The sequence below is a fragment of the Typopeltis vanoorti genome, chromosome 23, assembly GCF_054136105.1.
Source record: "Typopeltis vanoorti isolate ZY-2024b chromosome 23, IOZ_Tvanoo_1.0, whole genome shotgun sequence".
NCBI lineage: Eukaryota > Metazoa > Arthropoda > Arachnida > Uropygi > Thelyphonidae > Typopeltis > Typopeltis vanoorti.
In genome coordinates, this window is record NC_143571.1 from 60270237 (window position 1) to 60289453 (window position 19217).

The 19217-nt window shown below is 35.2% G+C and overlaps 1 protein-coding gene across 3 annotated transcripts in view; it reads left to right on the plus strand.

The window, feature by feature from the left end:
* The window catches only part of LOC150093895 (uncharacterized), a 159995-nt gene that overhangs the window by 35913 nt on the left and 104865 nt on the right, over positions 1-19217 (plus strand). The gene's annotated exons all lie outside the window — the stretch shown is intronic.

The following is a 19217-nucleotide window of genomic DNA, read 5'->3' on the forward strand; positions in this document are numbered from 1 at the left end:
AACAAAAGAGTTGGTAGTTGGCACAAATGATTTGACTGGTAACAAGAAGAATGTATGAAGGGGTGTCATGAGGCTGTAAAAGGAGAGTGAAAGATAATAGTGTGGTAGATAAGGTAGTCAGCATGCTGCCTAAGTATGATGATGATGAGTTGAGAAGGCGAGCAAAGATTATGAATGTGTGGGATGAGTTTGAGGAGGAGGATAGAACTGTATTGAAGAAATGGGCTTCATTTGAATGGGTTTGATATGAGTCATTTGGAGAATCTATTGCTGCAAAAGAGAATGACTGAAGTGAATGTAAGATCTGAGGAAGCAAGATGTGTTGTAGAAGAGTAAGATAGGCAAGTTTGTGAATGGAGAAGTGAGTGGCATGAGTGAAGGGAAGTAGAGAACGGGAACATAGAGTGGACAGAGAAACAGGGAATACTGCGTGAAAAGTGTTGATGATAGTTTCAAGAGTAGATGTATGAGTGTGCAAGAAAGGATTGAAATGAGGTGACATTTAGATCTGGGGAGGGGTATCAGTGATGATAGACAGGTATGAACAGGGGAGAGTGTAGAGGAGTCATGTCTGAGAAGTGGGATTAGTGGAACTTGTTATAGAAACAGAAATGAACTAGTGTGTATGTTTACAAATGCTAGAAGTATTCAAAACAAGGGGAATGAAACTGTAGTGTTCATTCACCAAAAAATTGGATTTTTGGATGAAGTGTCCAATAAGTGAGACATGGTTGAATGAGGATGACATTCTGACAGGAATAGAGCTGGAGGGATATGTAGTCTTTTATGAAGACAGACCAAGCAAAAAAGAGAGGAGTATAATTGATGATGGCAGAGGGGTTGTGCCCATCTAGGGGTGGAGATCCAAGGAGCAAATACTGATGGTAGTTTTGAAGCATTATGGTGTGAAATGGAGGTGGACAGGATGAAATGTTTAGTAGGGTGCTTCTATAGACCTGGTAATGTTGAAAGCAATGAGAAGGAAATGTTTTTAATCAAATTGGTCTGACTAATAAGAAAAGGGTGATCATTATGGGCAATTTCAATTATGGTAATATAGTTGGAATGAAGAAACGGCATTAGGAACCAAAGAGAATGAATTTCTTGAGTTTTTAAGGGATAACTTCATTAAGCAGTACGTAACAGAGGCCACACATAGATTGAGGGTCTTGGATTTGATTATCTCATCAGAAGATATTGTTGTAAATGAAGAGTCACATCATCCTCCAGTTGGTGAAAGCAATCATGAAGTGATCACTTAGGTGGTGGCCACCCATATCAGGACTCTTGCAAAAAAGAATTATATGTGGAACTCTAAGGTGGGTGATTATGGCAAACTCGGGAGGCAGCTTGTAGTGATATCATGGAATGAAGAATTGTTTGGGAATGAAATCAGTGCTGCTTGGTCTCTACTCAGGAATTATCTGGCAGAGGCAATGAGTGAGTGTATTCCAGAGGTCAGGAGATTAAACAGGATATATGCATTGCATTATGGGATACTAAGGCAATTGATGTGAAGTCATTAGCTTCTATATACAAGTAGCCCCATCATGAAGTGACTTCACGTGCAAACTTTGTTTTGCTTACACTTTGATAAAGGACAAAATATAATTTCTTAGCATCTTTAATTTATAACCATCAGTGGTGTCAATCACAATTGGAGAAACAAAAGATCTTTCAGAATTTGATAAATGGCTTATTGTGGGTGGCAGGTTGGCTGGATCCACGATTTTCAAAACAAAAGAGTTGACTGATTTCTCAAAGGTGTTTGGGAAATATCCCAGGTGTTTGATCACTGGAAAAATAACCCATATTGCTTGTCTAAGAGGTGTAACTGTGGTCCTAAGACAGTCTGTCAGGAATGAGATTGCCATCTGAGAAGGCTTGTAGAGACAAACAGAACTTCTTGTGTGTAACAGTTCACCAAAGCATTTAATGAATGCTGTTCTTGACCCATATTTCACCGAATTATGCAAAGAGAATTAAATAGGATGGGGATTTTATGTATATGCATGCATATATGTAAAAGTTTCTAATCCAGTGACTAGTATGTGTATTTCATCTCCATGAAAGTAACATCATGCAGAACTTGAGAGCAGTGCAGAAGGAGCCACTGATTGGTGGTGAGTGAGCAGGAGATGAGGAATTGAATAAACTCAATATCAATGAGGCTGTAGGACTTGTTGGTATAACACTGCGTGTGAGTTAACATCTTTAACATGAGTCCTAGATTTTCCCAAGTTCCAAAGGTTTGTCTGATGGGTATCAACAAGTTGTGTATGGGGGGGGGTATTATTATTATCCAGGCCTCCATGGAGTCAAAAGACTCATTGAGGGGAGGTCCCCCCTAAGAAACACAAAGTCAATCATACCACTCCTTAAACTCATTGATCGTTCTCGCTCTCACCACTCCATCAGGCAATGCATTCCATGGTTCAACCACCCTCCATGCAAAGAAACCACTCCTCACCCTCTTGCTCACGGTTTCCTTTCGTAACTTCCAGGGATGGCCCCTTGTCATCACTCCTTCCTGCTGTTCAACCAATCGAAAGAACTCCCCAGTGTCAACCCTGTGATTACCTTTCAACAGTTTAAAAGTCTCAATCATATCACCTCTCATTCTTCTATCCACCAAACTCTGCAGTCCACATTCCCTCAGCCGATCCTCATAACTAACATTGTACAGTCCTGATACCATCTTTGTTATCTGCCTTTGTACCCTTTCCACAGTTAATATATCCCCCAAATCATGGGGACCAAATCTGAGAACAATAGTCTAAGTGTGGTCTGATCAGAGTCTTATACAATGGAATGATAACCCTTTTTGTCTCTGCAGGTCAGTGTCATTCTCATTATTTCAGTAATCCTCTGTGTTACCTTCACCACCTTTGCAATATGTCCCCTAAATTTCAGGTTTCTATCAATCATCAACTCCAGATCTCTTGTCTCCCCTACTTCCTCGCAGCATCCCATTGATGTTTCCCAAACCTCAAGAGCTTACATTTTGCTGCATTAAACTGACATCCCCATTCATTTGCCCATCTATCTAGCTTATTCAAATCCTCTTGCAGGGCTACCACATCTGCACTATTACTAATAATCCTTCCCATCATCTGCAAACAACTGAATATCCCCTTTCAGTCCACTGACAATGTCACAGATATAAAGGTTAAACAATATAGGTTCCTGTACTGAGCCCTGTGGGACCCCACTTGTAACCCTCTGCCTCCTTGAAACTACCCCACCATATACAACTTTCTGCTACCTATCGGACAGCCAATCCTGAATCCAGTTGACCAATCTGACATCCAGACCCATGTGCTGCAACTTAAATATCAGCTTATCATGTGGCACCCTGTCAAATGCCTTTGCTATGTCTAAGAAAATGGTAGTATATGCCCTTCCCTCATCTAATGCTCTTCAACTTTATTATAAAAGGCTAACATATTGCTAAAACAAGAGTGCCCCTTCACAAATCCATGTTGACTCTTACAGATAACATTACCCTCATCTGGCCAATGTTGTATATGGTCCCTCACTACTTTCTCCAAGATCTTAACAACTACTGATGACACACAAACTGGCCTATAATTAGACACGTCCAGTCTGCTACCGCCCTTATGCAATGGTACTATCTTACCTTCCTTCCATTCCATGGGCACCTTTCCTGCAACCAGACTTTCATTGAAAAGCCAGGTCAAAGGCACTGTCAGTTCCCTAGCACATTCTCTCAAAACTTGTGGTGAAATACCATCCAGTCCCACAGTTTTACTGACATCCAGAGTACTCAGTATTTGAAACACACTCTCCTCCTGTACCTCTAAACCTCGAACCTGCCCTACCCCTCTAGTATTAAAACTGACTCCTCCAGGATGAAATACTCCAATAAAGTGTTCATTGAACAATTCCACTCTGTCCTCTGCATCAGTCACTCTATTCCCATTTTTATCCCACAATATCATTCTTCCACAGTCATTTCTCCTCATACTGACCATATAGCTAAAAAATTCCCTAGGATTTTCTTTGAATCTTAGTGCCAATCTCCTCATATATTCCAGTTTTTCCTTCCTTTCCATACTAGTCACTCTCCTGGCCTGTGTCTTATATTCTTCATGCATCTTCTCTTCACCTGTCTCCTTATATCTCTTCCATAGCATCTTTTTCGCATGCAATTCCTGTTTAATATTGTTTGTCATCCACTTTACTCCAAATTGTGCCCTCTTCTTCACTCATGGTATACAACTTACTATTGCTGCTACAAATATTCTTTCACAATTTCCCACGCACTAATGATATCCCGGCCTTCCAATTCCTCCCTCCCTGAAACTTCCCCAAGTTGACGTCTTAGACTATTATAATCACCTGCCTTATAATTCCACGTATTCCCGTCTCTTTGATACGCCTGCATGTCTATTCATTTTCCAAGTCAAAACCATATGGTCACTCTCTCCAGCTGGTGGGAGAGATGTCATCTCAGTTATTATCAACTCTTCTGATGCTATAACCAAATATGATATCCCAGAAATGAAAGCCACTAGTGGTGTGCCTCAAGGGTCTGTTTTGGGACCAATTGCTGTTTAATTTGTGTGTGAATGATATTGGGAGGGGCTTGAATAGTGATCTACAGTTGTTTACAGATGATGCAAGAAGAACCATGAGGTGTAGAATGGATGTTGTAGTCTTGTAAATGGACCTTCTGAATAGGCGAATGAAAGGGCTACCAGTTTATTCTATCAGTGTGTGAGGTTTTAAAGTTTGGAAGCATAGATGAGACATGGAGTATAAGATTGGTGAGGAGGATATCTTAGAGGAAGTGGAGATGAGGGATGTTGGTGGATAAGGATCTGAAATTTCTGAGACAGTTTGCTAAAATTTTGAGGACAGCACAGTACATTAAGGCAATGATACAAAGCACATTGACATGTAGGAGTAAAAATGTTATTCCTTTGTATAAGGTTTGATTAAACCCCATATGGATTACCGTGCACAGATTTGGTTACCAGGTTTTCAAAAGGATGAGATGTTGGAATGGGTTTAGACACACTTGACTAAAGGTGACTTCTGGTCTCTGGAATGTTGAATATGATGATAACGTGAGGGAATGCGAATTGTAGAGTCTAGGGGAGAGAACAAGGAAGTTGGGCATGATCGAGACACATAAGTTGGTAAGGGTAATTACTGGATTAATATGGATCAGATTTTTCATAGAATGGGGGAGAACAAGAGGCCATCCCTGGATGTTATATAAAAAGGTATGAACAAATGGGTGAGGAGTAGGTTTTTGGACGGATCGTTTTGATTGATTAGAATGCATTCCCTGGAAATGTGGTGGGTATGGATACAATGAATGCTTTCAAGTCATGGTATGATGAGCTTTGTATGTGATGGAGAATCTCTTGCAATGAGTTGTTGACTCCAGGGATGTTTAAAAATAATAATACAGGAATGCTCTGACGGCATGTTAGGTTCCAGACCACTGTTGTATAGCGAATATCATCATTAACTAATCACTGCCTTTTTTGATCACTTGTAGAATGCATGTAACGGTTAAATAATGTTGCAGTCATATACGTGCCTAAATGACGTAAATAAAGCATTTGTTTACATCAGTTAGACAAAAGAAAAATTTTAGAATAATTTTCACAAACATTAAAGTTATTCTGAATAGTCTGCTTAAGGGATTGTGCCCAACCAGTTTTGTGATCAATCAACAACATTTAAAGTTTTTTCATCATGTCAATAAAATTGTGACGTTTATGGATAGCTATAGTATTAACTAGCGTAGTACTTTTCAGTTGACTAAGAACTGTGGTTTTAAGAAATGTAACATAAGTAGCGCAGAGTAAGTTTTGCCTGCAGCCTCTCTCAGTAAGCGATACACTATTGTCACTAAATTTAATAATTTCAATCGTAGTATGTAATGAATCAGGTTTACGTTTTTTTCCGTCTTTTCACTGGAAGAAATAGTACCCTTACTTTTAATTTATCTGCCACTATTAACAACAAAAAAATTAAATAATAGATAACTATCACACCAAAAGACAAAGAGATATAAAGAGCAACAAACATTGTAAACAAACAGTCATGGAAACCATGCACTGGTATGATTCATGGAAGCATCTTGTTGCTAAAACTGTTGTATGGCGAATGCAGCATTATATAAATGGGCACTGATCTAATTGAAAAGTGTCATATAAGTGGATCGTTATAAAGCCAAGCACCATAAGGCTGAAATTACTGTAATCGTAATAAGAACTTGAAAGAACGCTTCGAGAAAGTACTAGTCTTGGGGCCAATAGATGCTTTTCACATTGTTGTTAAATTAAAATATGATCACTAAAGCTTTTTAGTTACATCAGTTTGAAAAAAAAAAAAAGTTGTAAATAACATTTTCAGCATAATGGTTTTCTCATAGCAAACAAAAGAAGTTAGCCATTGGGGATTAAGAAGATTTAGGTTAATTAATACTAAGATTAAGAATTATGACATATACATGGGAATGGTTATTATTATGGAAATGATTATGAAGAGAGAATGATTCTGTTTTGTGAGGTAAGGACCTATCAAACATCTGTAAAGATGTCTGAATAAGTAAGGAACTAGATAAGAACAGAGATCTGCAAGTTGTCGAACTGAGTCATGCAGACCACAGACAAGAGTATACAAAAGAGCATACAAGTAACTTATGTCTATACATGAATGCTATAAGTATCAGAAACAACGGAGTAGAGTTTGTTGACTTAGTTACTATATTGGAACCTGGGTATGAGAACCTAACTGGCAGAGCCGCATTTTGGAGGCCCTAGGTGCAAAATCATAATGAGGCCTCAAAAAACAAGTCTATTTCAGTTAATCAAATCCCTTTTTTCTTAGTTTATTGAAAATAACACAACATTATTATACATATATTTGCATTTAAAAAATAGCATAAAAATAAATCAATTTAAATTTTAAAAAAATCAATAACTAAAAGTTTTTTTCCTACCTTTGATTTCAGAAAATATATCTGTAATGTCATCATAATTAATCGACTCCATTACATCTGATTCAATGCATAATAATGACAGGTCACTTTTTAATTTTGGTGCAAGTTGCTTGCATCTAAATAATTTTTTATTTGTTTCAACACTGAAAATGAGCATTCAGCACTTGCATTTGAAATAGGCATCATCAAAAATATTTTTAAAATTGTTTCTACGTTCGGGAAAAGTAGACCTCAACCCATCGTTTATAAATTTGTACATTTTTAATTGAAGAATTTTCTTCTTTATCATTAAAAATTGCTTAACTTCATCAATAAATTTTTCTGAGTCAATATTAGTCCCATAAGTTTGTAAAATTTTGTTCATACAAGTCTTCTACTTGTCTTGATCTATATCTTTCTTCAAAAAAGGTCAAACATATCTAATATATCTAAATAGCTTTTTGCTCTTTCATTAATTTCCAAAATTAGCTTATCGCAAATGACATTAAAAATACTATTAATGAAAATTCCATGTAATATGATCTCATTATTAGATTGTGAAATTTTGTCACAATTTTTTTTTTTTTTTTTTTTTTCATCTTTAAATTTGTCTCATTTGTTAATAAATTTGCTTCTTCATTTAAAGTAGCAAAACTATTTCTTATATCTAAAATAAAATTAACTAAAGACTAACAAATTATTAGCTAACAACAGATCCATATCGGGATCTTGTAGAGATTTACTAGTCGCATTTATTCACTGTAAAATTTTGTCCCACACAGCTGTTAAAATTGCAGTTTCTGAATTGTCAAAAAGTTCAGCCACTGATGAGCTCTCTAATTTAGAAATAGGGTTTTCATTAGAAGAAATAGATCGTTCAAGTAATGCCTCTTTAATTTGTTTATATCCACGTTTTAAAGCCAACATAGCATCAGCTCTTGTGGACCCTCGTTTCATTTAGTCTTTTAATCATTAAAGTTTTTTTCCTAAACATTTAAGGAGTATACCCCATCTTCTTGTTGAAGATGAAAAGTAATTATATACATTTTGAATAAAACAAAAATATTGCACTGCTTCCGGACAAGATTCCGCGGCATAGTTGCCAATTAAATTTAAGTAATGATGAGAGCATGGTATAGACAGCATTTCCCAAACTTTTCTTAAGATGGAACACTTCACAAATCCTGAAATTTTCATGGAACACCTTGGTTATTTTGTAATGTATTATAATTAATTAAACATCAAACATAAACATTGTTAAATTAAATTGTGCTGATTTTCATTGACATACCATTCTGATCACCAAAAATTTATAATATTATTATAAGTACTTACGAGTGAATGCTGACTTTTTCTCCTGTGTGCCGGTAGTTTTCCCCTCCTTTTGTACATCCTGGAGATCGCTTTGTAGACTGGAGGTGGATGAATCACTATCTGTTGCATCACAAACACCTTCAATAAGAGATTTCTTAACACCAAAATTAAACAAAGTCCCTTGTCTCTTATTCATATTAAAATTTCAATCTGTAGGTCTATCACTTTTAAAAAATCACAGCACTACAGTTTCGAAACAAGCACGTTCACCCTACAATACGAACTTGTGAAGAAAGTATTTGGTATTACTAGATCTGAGAAATGGATACAAGACTACCTTGATCTTCAATTTCAGTGGAAAAATTTTCTTTATACTTCTTTGCTGATTGGTCACTAACGTTTGCAACACATGTCATTTCCTTCAGTTTTGAGAACAGAGGATATGCCGCCTGTTGTTATAATTCGCTTGCAGCCAATTTTTATGACAGGTCATAAACAGCGGTATTCTCTTTCCCAAATGTTGAAAGGTTTCGATGTGTGAAAATTTACGATAATTCATGAATACTTCCACGTTTAAAAATACAGAGCTTGGTCACTAACATATGCTGCACAGATGTTATTAGGCATTCTGGGTCTGAACTTTTCGAATATTCATGAATATTATTCTCCTCAGAATATTTCTACTATAAAATATTTATTCATCAAAAATGCTTAGAAAATTAAAATGACAAATTCCAGGAGAATTTCTTGCGGAACATTTATTCATCTTCCACGGAACACCGTTTGGGAAACCCTGATATACGAGATGATGTGCAAATGGACTGTCTTTTCAGCACTGTTTGTAAACCTGTATAGACACCTTTCATTGCATGATCATGGCTTTACCCTCTGTGCATTTTTATCTCCAAAGATAATTCTTCTAATATTTTTTAGTACTACCCCTTCTAAATATAAGGAATTATGTTGTGTAATACTGATGAACCCGATAAATGTTTATGTAATGTCAGAATTTGCGGTAACCTAAATATAATAGCTGGTTGCTGGGTTGGCTGGAGGTTTTGCGGGGCCTCGGGAAAAATTAGTGGGGTCCCAAAATATTTGTAAAAAAAGAATTTTTTTTATCCAAAAATCATATAATTTTATTAAACATAATTTACAAACATTAAATACATATAGTTATATACTAAAATATTTCCTAATCAATACATCTCTGAAACAAAAAATTAGTACTAATTTTTTGTGTCAGAGATTTTATATAATTTTAAATTTTTTGAAAATTATATTATCAAATTTTCTTAGAAATTTGAAAATCAGGCCTCGGTCTGAGGCTTGAAAAAACGATGTCTGAGCCGACCCTGGCTAGTTGGTCATTATGGGAAACGTTTGGCATCGAATCGAGTGTTATTGCAAAATAACACTCGATTGATTAATCAAAAATTAAGGAAGCTCCAAAAGAAGCTTCCTTAATTTCTGATATTAATATTTCTCTTGTTTTATTAGCTATTAATGCTATGAATTCATCAAAAGTGTAGTAAGAAAGATGATTTGATCTACCAGAACCAGGGTTGGCATACATTTTCATGTATTGTTTTAAAAAAATCATCAAATTCACTTAAATAATGTAAACACGATAAATAATTTCTGCAAGAATCAGAAAAAATATCATTTGTATTGCCTCTAAATGCTAGCCCTAGTTTACTCACTAACTTAATAGTAGCTATTATTCTTTTTAAAACCTCTCTCTCCAGTAATTTTCTTCAGATTGTATTTGTTTCATCAATTCAGAACCAATTCAACTATTTACAGAACTTGATTTTCTTTTGTGATATGTGCACATCGCTTGTATGTGCTCAGTAGAATGCTCGTGGTTACAAGAAAACCTTGCTTGACGCGATTAATTAATCCATTAATTAATGTGCAAAGTGAAATCGCGTTAAGGGAATACAACCAATAGGAATAATTATAATTCATCCATCTGTTACAGTAAATTTGAAAGAAAAAAAAATTACAGTATAAACTATATTAGAGAATAAAATCATCAGAGTTAATAAAAATCAATTGCTTACATTTTTATTTAATGTCTAAACATTTGATTGAGCTCCTTTTTTTACAAAAAATTAGATAAAGATGTTTGAATCGTGCTCAACTTTTTCATCTTGTCATGCAATTTGTGATAGTTGACGATCGCTTTATCAAGATTTTGGTGGACATCGAAGCTTCGTTCCATATCAGGATCAGCATCAAACAACATTTCCTTAGCATGCTCAGTGTGATTGAAAACTAGCTCAAGTTCTATTACAGTTAGCTTCTTAGTTGTAATATTCTCTTCTTTGCACAAGGAAATCATTCTCGCTTAATTCTGAATGGGAATCGAGCAAGCTTCTCACATTATCCAGTTCATTAAATCCAAGTTCTTTTTCAGTTGTGCTGATTACTTCAATAATGTTAGATCTCGGATTTTGTACACTATAAACTAACACAGGCTTATGTTAAAATTCACCTTCTGCATTGCCTCCTAAAAGAAGCGTAAGACGATCTTTAGATACTTTGTATCCTGGTTGAGATGCTTCCGTTTTAGTTAGGAAAGTTTTCGTTGGCATAGGCTTCCAAACAGACCAGTTTCGTCGGCATTGAATATTTGCCAATCATATAATCACCCTTCTGAATTATCCTTTGCAATTCTTCAGGAAACTTGGCCGCAGAATCTTTATCAGCACTAGCAGATTTCCCAGTTATTCTTATGTTATGCATTCCATCGCTATTTTTAAAACGGTCAAACCATCCTAAACTTGCAGTAAAGCTTTCACATTCCTCTTGAAATTTGATCTCTTTCAATGAGGTAAAAATATTGAGAGCTTTTGCCTGAATATCCCTGTACTAAAAGGTGTTTTTTTTGCTTACAATCCCCAATCCAGAGTGATAGAAGACATTCTATCTCGCTGCAGATTGGTGACAAAAAATTTTTTGTCATGTAAAAAAATTGCGTTAACTAATTAATCACTCGCTTAAAACAGGAAATAGTATCATTTCACTCAATCGCGCTAACTAATTATCACTCATATCGAATTCACGTTAAGCGATGTTTTCCTGTACATAAGGTTTGTGTTATATTTCTCCATTAAAACCCTTCATTAAGCTATTATTTGACTTAGAAAACAATTAACAAACAAAGCAGTAAATTGCTCTGCTGTTTTCTGAAAAAATCAGCCACTCTCATTTCTTCTTTGTTCCATTCGTCTTTTAACATAATAAATTTAGTTTAATCCTTTATCCAAGTGTAAGCAAACAAAGTTTGTGTCTGAAAATATCTTCAGGACTGAGGTAAGCGTAAACTGAACAAAGCAAAAATTGCTCTGCTGTTTTCTGAAAAAATCAGCCACTCTCATTTCTTCTTTGTTCCATTCGTCTTTTAACATAATAAATTTAGTTTAATCCTTTATCCAAGTGTAAGCAAACAAAGTTTGTGTCTGAAAATATCTTCAGGACTGAGGTAAGCGTGATGAGAGCTTGGTCCACCTTTGCTCGGAGTAGCCTGGTGTTGCACTACCTTACCTCAGTCCTGAAGATATTTTCAAGTGCAAACTTTGTTTGCTTACACTTGGATAAAGGATTAAACTAAATTTATTATAGTCTAACCTAGTGAAAAATAAACTTCCCATTCATCTTTCTCTAAATCCAGAGTAATTCAATAATAAGGTGGTACACCTGTTGGCAACTCCTATAGGTAAATATGACCTCTCCACGTTTGGGTCTGCGTCCCACTGATGAGACCTCAATAAAGGTCGAAACTGGTCTGGGGGGGGTGGCCCTTCCCTTAATGCATAGCAGTATACATATCTGCAAGGAGACGTGCTTTGTATTATGGGAGATACTGAAACAAGGAGTGATGAGAACTTGGTCTACCTTTGCTCGGAGTTGCCTGGTGTTGCACTACCTTACCTCAGTCCTGAAGATATTTTCAGGCGCAAACTTTGTTTGCTTACACTTGGATAAAGGATTAAACTAAATTTATTATAGTCTAACCAAGTGAAAAATAAACTTCCAACGTCTTTTAACAGTAAAAATGTGATTCATTTACATTTCTGAAATATATTCTATTGCGTTCTGTGTATTATTTTTTTAAATTTTCAATTTTACCAACATTCTGAGGCATATTTATTAAGCTATGCTCGATGAATTGTTGATAAATTGGATATGCTTGATACCAAACTATCTTATCCTTTCGATAAAATCGGTATTTTCTTATTTTTCTCCTATATTTTCCACATTATTTTGATGTTCTTCATTTTCACTTTCGTCTCCTCCTGATACTAATGTTTCGCGTTCATTCTGAGAAGTTTGAGGTACAACTTCAGTTCTATGAAATCCTTTATTTTTAGAAGAGCATAAGAAAGACAGAATTGCCCCCTTTTGACAATGTAGCTGTTTTTCCTTTTCTCTGAATTGTTTTGTTTTACTAGCTCCAGATTCAAACTTTCTTGGTACCATTATGTGTATTATACTATCAAAAGTGAAATAAATATTTATTTAATCCAAAATAAACTAAATAAATAAAAAAATGCAAAAATAGAAACAGTAGTATCTTGGTTTTGAAAAATAAACGAGTAACAGTAAAATAAGAATAATAAATTCATTGAAAAATATATTCTTACCGACTGCGACAACTACTTTAACCACATAATTAGGTATATACACTTGTATACCGTTTAACAAATGCTAGTTAAATAATGTTGTTGTGTTTCTCGCTATTTCAGTTGTTAAAATAGCGAGACCATCCCAGCATTTTTCATGGATCAAAACTTCATCTGCATTCTACCTTTTATCATGCAATTACCCCCTTCGCCGTTAATCCCTGGAGTTTTGAGAAGTTAACGGATTAATTTTTGTGTGGAGCGACCTTTTTATCACTTGTCTTTACATGCACTGTGTTACTTGGAATTTCCTTTACTGTCCTATGATATTTGACCCATTTTTTTGCTACAGAATTTATTTGTCTCTTTCCAAAAATAAAAACGAATTTCAGAAATGACAGAGATTAGCCTTTGCAATGAATCTATTTAGTAATAGTAAATTTGCTGTCTTTTATTCTCAGATCAGTGCAACGGAACAAGACAACTTTATGTTCTTTCACTTTACTGACAATATAGAAGAATTTTTTTTTTGCGAATTTCCAAATGTTTTTTCAAATGTAATGTTTTAAAATGTGGTCCCCATAGATAGTGAGGCCCCAGCTTGCGCCTTTTGGTAAATGCGACCCCGCTAACTGGTATTGGGTGCAAAGGATACAGTATTTTTAGGAAGGCTAGACAGGAGAGGAGGAGGAGGAGGAGCATACTGTTAATAATATCAGATGACTTGAATCCGGTTAGAGTTGAGATCTATGACTGCAATACTAGTAACAGTTTTTCATGTGACAGTGAGTTTGAAGCCATCTGGTGTGCGGTGGAGTCTAACAAGATTAAATACATAGTGGGGTGTTGTTATAAACCTGGTAGATCGGTTATTAGTGATGAAGACATGCATCACCAAATAAATACGATGGGTACAAAAAGAGTAATCATAATGGGGGACTTTAATTATCCAAACATTGATTGGGTAGCTGTGAAATCTTATGAGAAGAATGAATTGCAAATTATTGAGCTGTTGTGAGAAGACCTCCTCAAACAGCACGTGACAGAAGGAACTCATGATCAAAGAGTGTTAGATATGATTATAGTGTCAGAGAGGGAGTTTCAGTAAAAATGTAACTATTCTGCCTCTAGTTGGTGACAATGATCATGCACTGTACTGTGCATGATAACTGTCAGAACTCAATTGGGAAGTGGCTAAGTTTATAAATGTTCCATTCAGAAAAGGTTACATGCTGAACCACAAAGCAGAAAATTATGAACACATGAGGTTATGCGCCATGGTATTAGTTGTTGGATAGGAAGGATATATTCACCGTTCATGGGAAGTGTTTAAACAATACTTAAATGATGTGATAACAGAATTTTTCCCCGAGAGTTTGAAGAATAAATAGGATAGGAGTGAAATGGATGTGTAATCTAATTGAGCAAGAGATTCGTAAGAAAATGTGGAAGGAATACTATGTACACAAGAATAATGCCAGTTATGATAATTATAAGCAGCCGGCTAGAAGAGCCAAGTGTTGTACGGAAAGCTAATTCTGGGTATGAAAAAAAAACTGGCTCTCCAAGTAAAGACAATCAAGAATTCTATCATTATTCTGCAAGTAAAAGAAAGAACGAATTTGAAAGAATAACTCTTCTGAATGAAGATGGTGTACAGGTGACTGATGCAGAAGTGATTGTTAAACTAATGAATAGCCATTTGATAAAAGAATCAACCTGGTATATGCAACATTGAACTCACTGCTTCCTTTTCACTGTATAAGGAGGGTACTAGAGCTGTTGCATGAACTGAATAAGAATTCTATAGTATGAGCTCATGGGATATTAGCATGGATGCTAAAATATCATTCAACTGATCTGGCTATTCCTTTGACCAGGCTACATAATTGGAGTCTCAGAACAAGGAAGATTCCACTGAAGTTGAAAGAATGTATGGTAATTCCATTGTACAAGGATGGTGCAAAGACTGATATATCCTACTATCAATGTATCAGTATTTCTAGAGTGGTGAAGATTTTGGAAAAGTTGGTTATGGCTCTCATTCAGAAATGGGTTGACAAAGAATCTTGCAAAGAACAGCATGGGGGTTTACCAAGGGAAGATCGTGTTTTAGCAGCTTTCTCACATTTTTTAATAATGTTACCACTCACTTAAATGATACACTTGGATTTGACTTAAGGCTATTGACAGAATATAGCATGGAAGACTGTTGCATAAATTGGAGAATATGGGATTGTATTATAAACTATTGGATAAATGGCTGATTGACAGATGTCAAAAAGTCATATGGAGGTGTGTGTGTGCCTCAAGGGTCAGTCCTTGGTCCATTGTTATTTGATGTGTACATTAATGCCATTAGGAAGGATTTGACATGCGACATACAGCTACTTGATGATGATGCAAAGATAGGTAAGATGATCAAGAGTGCTGCTGATATGCAGTACTTGCAGAATGATTTGAATAGGCTGGAACTGTGGTATATGAAAATGGCTATCAGTTCATTGTTAATAAATGTAATGTCATCCACTTTGGTGTGATTAGATATCCAATGTTGTATTATATTGGTGGGATCATGCTAGGGATCTTAAAGTCCTAGTAGACAGAAAGGTCACATTTAGGGGCCATATAGCAAAGATTGCAAATACAATTCGGAGAATAATTGCAATGCTGAAATATACCCTTGATTTGTAAAGATAAGGAAATCATTTTGCCTCTTTACAAGGTCTAGTTGCCTGGTTTCTGTGGTGACTGATACAGTGGAGAGAGTGCAAAGGAGAGTGTCAAAAGTGATATCAGATGAAATGTTGATTATGAAGACTGATGGACAATTTATAGGCTGCAGGAGGGGTGATATGATTGAGAGTTACAAGCTTCTGAAAGGGTTATACAGAATTTCAGTAAATGGAATTTTTCATTTTATGGAGGGTGGAGAAAGGATGCACGTGTCTTGGAAGTTGAGAATGAATGCTGTCAAGAATGGGGTGAGGGCTAGATTTTTCTGTAATAGAGTAATGCATGATTAGGATGGGTTGCCATTGGATGTTGTGTGTGCAAGTATCATGAATGAATTCAAGAACACATGACAACTGGTGTGCTATTATTATTATTAATTAGATTTCTGAAGCTGGAATCAAACAAAGTAACAACAAAATCTGTTTATAATGGAAAGCCATTGTTTTCCTGAACTGTTTGCAACTCGCTTCTTTTCAATCAGATGGAGAATTCTAACTCCCCTTCCATCCAAAAAAAAAAATTCTTTTGTGCTGTTTCAGAAAAAAAATACAAAACAACTTTAAAAAAATGCATTTCAATTTTTTATAATGTAGTGTAATTCAAAATGCCAGTAATTTAAAAAAAAAAAAAAATTACAGAAAACAGATAATGGTGCTCACTCAACTTCTACTAAAGAGTTAATGGAGAAAATAAAAAAGATTATTGATAATAATGAAAAGTTATTCCAAATGAAGGGATTCATTTGGAATAACTTTTCTGAGATTCTAAGAATTTTAGATACTTTATGGAATTTTGCTATCATTATAGGCCAGGTAATGTATAGAAAGATGATTCTGAATGTGCAGACAGATAGAGACTGAGTGACAGGCAGATAATATCAGATGACTACAACTAGAGGAGCATTAATTGGAATCAGGAAATAACATGCCATTGCTATCATGCTAAGCAAACAAATCTGAATTTGGCTACTTTTCAGTACAGAGATTAAAAAAAAAAAAAAAAGAGTTCCATTCTTGAATTAAAAAATCAGTGCCTTCAAGTTTTTTTTTTGGAATTTACTATTGCAGTTATTATCACTAATGTGAAATATGTGTTTTTTCACATTTGTAGTTTAGCATGCTGGCAATGATGTGAATAAGGAGAAGTAGCTCTTTGAGGTTAGGGATACCTTATACAGCATTTGGTGGAAGCAACACATAGAACATGATTTGGATTTAATAACAACAACATCCCATATATATGGTGATAATATATGAATTCACTATATGCTGCACAGTGAAAGTGTCTTGATAGGGCAATGCTTCACTGAAAAAAATGTGTGCAATTAGAGTGTTGGAAACTATGACAAACTAATAGATTGAAACAGATTGATAACATGCTGTAGCGTGATTGTTGGAGTGAAAAAAGAAGAAATCACTGTCTATTGGAGCTTTATTCAAGCCCCCAGTCACTGATGGAAGCATCAGTTTTACTCTTAACATTAGGAAGATGAATGGAGTGGGGATGAAATGGATGAAGTAATGAAGAGAAAGTAGATGATATGGAGGCGATAAAGAACATCATAATCCTTAGCAGAATTAAGAGTATAAAGTACAGGCCAGGAAGATAATAAGTGTAGTGAGGAAACAGAAATTAGCATATGAAAATGGTAAATGGGAAAACTGACTTTAGTTGCTAGGGATAGTACATGTCACATCTGATGAAGTTGTAGGAAATGGTTAATGAGTATTTGAGTGTATTTCAAGTATGACTATCATTTGGTTTTGAGCAGTAGGAAAATTAATATCATACCAAAATGTAAAATATGTACAAAAGAAAGAATCAAAGTTGAACAGCTTTCAGAGGTTAACCGAAGAATAAAATTTACAGACACTATTAGAGAAAGCATTTGAAAACAAGATCCCAATTTCAGAGACTGGCAAATCCTGAAGAAACTTTTGATGGATTCAGCCATGAGGCATGTGGTAAAGTTTATTTGCAAGAATAGAAAAATCTGAAATTCATGGTGGACTCAAGAAGTTAAAGAGGCAATCCCAGAATTTTAATCTTGTATTGAAAGTTCCTGTCAAATAAGTAGCTGTCCTCCTGATAATGTAGTTTAAGAATGTAGAAGATAAATATTTTCTGGAGGCTATCATTTAGGTGACAAAATGATTTGGAAATGATAAAGGCTACATAAACACTCAGATATACTGAATATCTGGAGATTGCTTTAAAAGATTGCTAAACGAAACATAAGTGATAGCACATGGTAAAAGACATTCCAGAGTACAATCAGAAGTATATATCAATATTTGAGATACAGAAAAAACCCACCAGAAATGCAGAAAAACAGCTGAAATAGATCTTCTCCTCCATCATGAAATTCCTGACATGTGCCCCAAAGGGGTACATGTACCCTATATCCTTGTATTTAATATGATATTGCCACTGATGCCATCTATTCATGTTCCTAATCTTTGTCAGGACTCTCATATCTGTTGTCTCTAGTCTTTGTCAAGTGTTTTATTTTTAACCCAGTTCTCAGATCCATTAGTTAAAATTGGCTTGAACACTGTGTTGTATACACTAATTTAGTGTTTTGATTAATTTCTCTCTTTGTCCTTATCGTCTGAGCAATTCAGGTATAGGCTTTTTATGTCCTGTTCCTGCTCTCTAGATGAAGTTGATCTTTCCACCTTAATCATGGACATCTGCAGTCTCTTCTTCCTGTAGTTTATATTTATATGCTAATTTGGGGATCCTATTGTTATTCATCCTTTCTATGTGGTGTTGCCAATTTTGCTGATATTCTTCTATTTCTTGTATGATGTTTTTTGTATCTAATTGTTATCTTATTTCTGTGTTTTTCTTTTTATCTAACCTAGTAAGTCCCAGGAGAGGTCTTAGAAATTTCATTTGTGCTGCTTCTAGTCTTTGTTTGTTTCTTTGTTTTAGAATCCAAGTTGCACTTCCAAATTTGATTGATGGTTTAGAGGTCATGTTACGTAATCTTAATAGAGTTTCTTTAGTCATTTGTTTTCCAAAATTTCTTTTAATTATGCATTCATTCATTCTATTGTAAATTTGTAGTCTTGCTTCCAATTGTGAATCAGTATTGTATTGCAAGATTATATTTGACCATTTTAAAAATCGAACTGGACTGCATAAGGTAAGAATAACTGGGGAATCTGCTCGTGCTTATAAAAATTGTGTGGCCAAGTTTCCTGAAGAATTGCAAAGGATAATTCAGTAGAGTGATTACGACGATCGGCAAATATTCAACATCGACGAAATTGGGTCTCTTTTGGAATTGGACTCACTGAAAGAGACCAGATTTCAAGAGAAATGTGAAAGCTTTACTGCGAGTTTCGGATGGTTTGGCAGTTTTAAAAATCGAACCAGACTGCTTAACATAAGAATAACTGGGGCATCTGCTAGTGCTGATAAAGATTCTGTGACCAAGTTTTGTGAAGAATTGCAAAGAATAATTCAGGAATTCAGGAGGGTGATTACGACAATCGGCAAATATTCAACATCGACAAAATTGGTCTCTTTTGGAAGTGTATGCCAACAAAATCTTTCCTAACTAA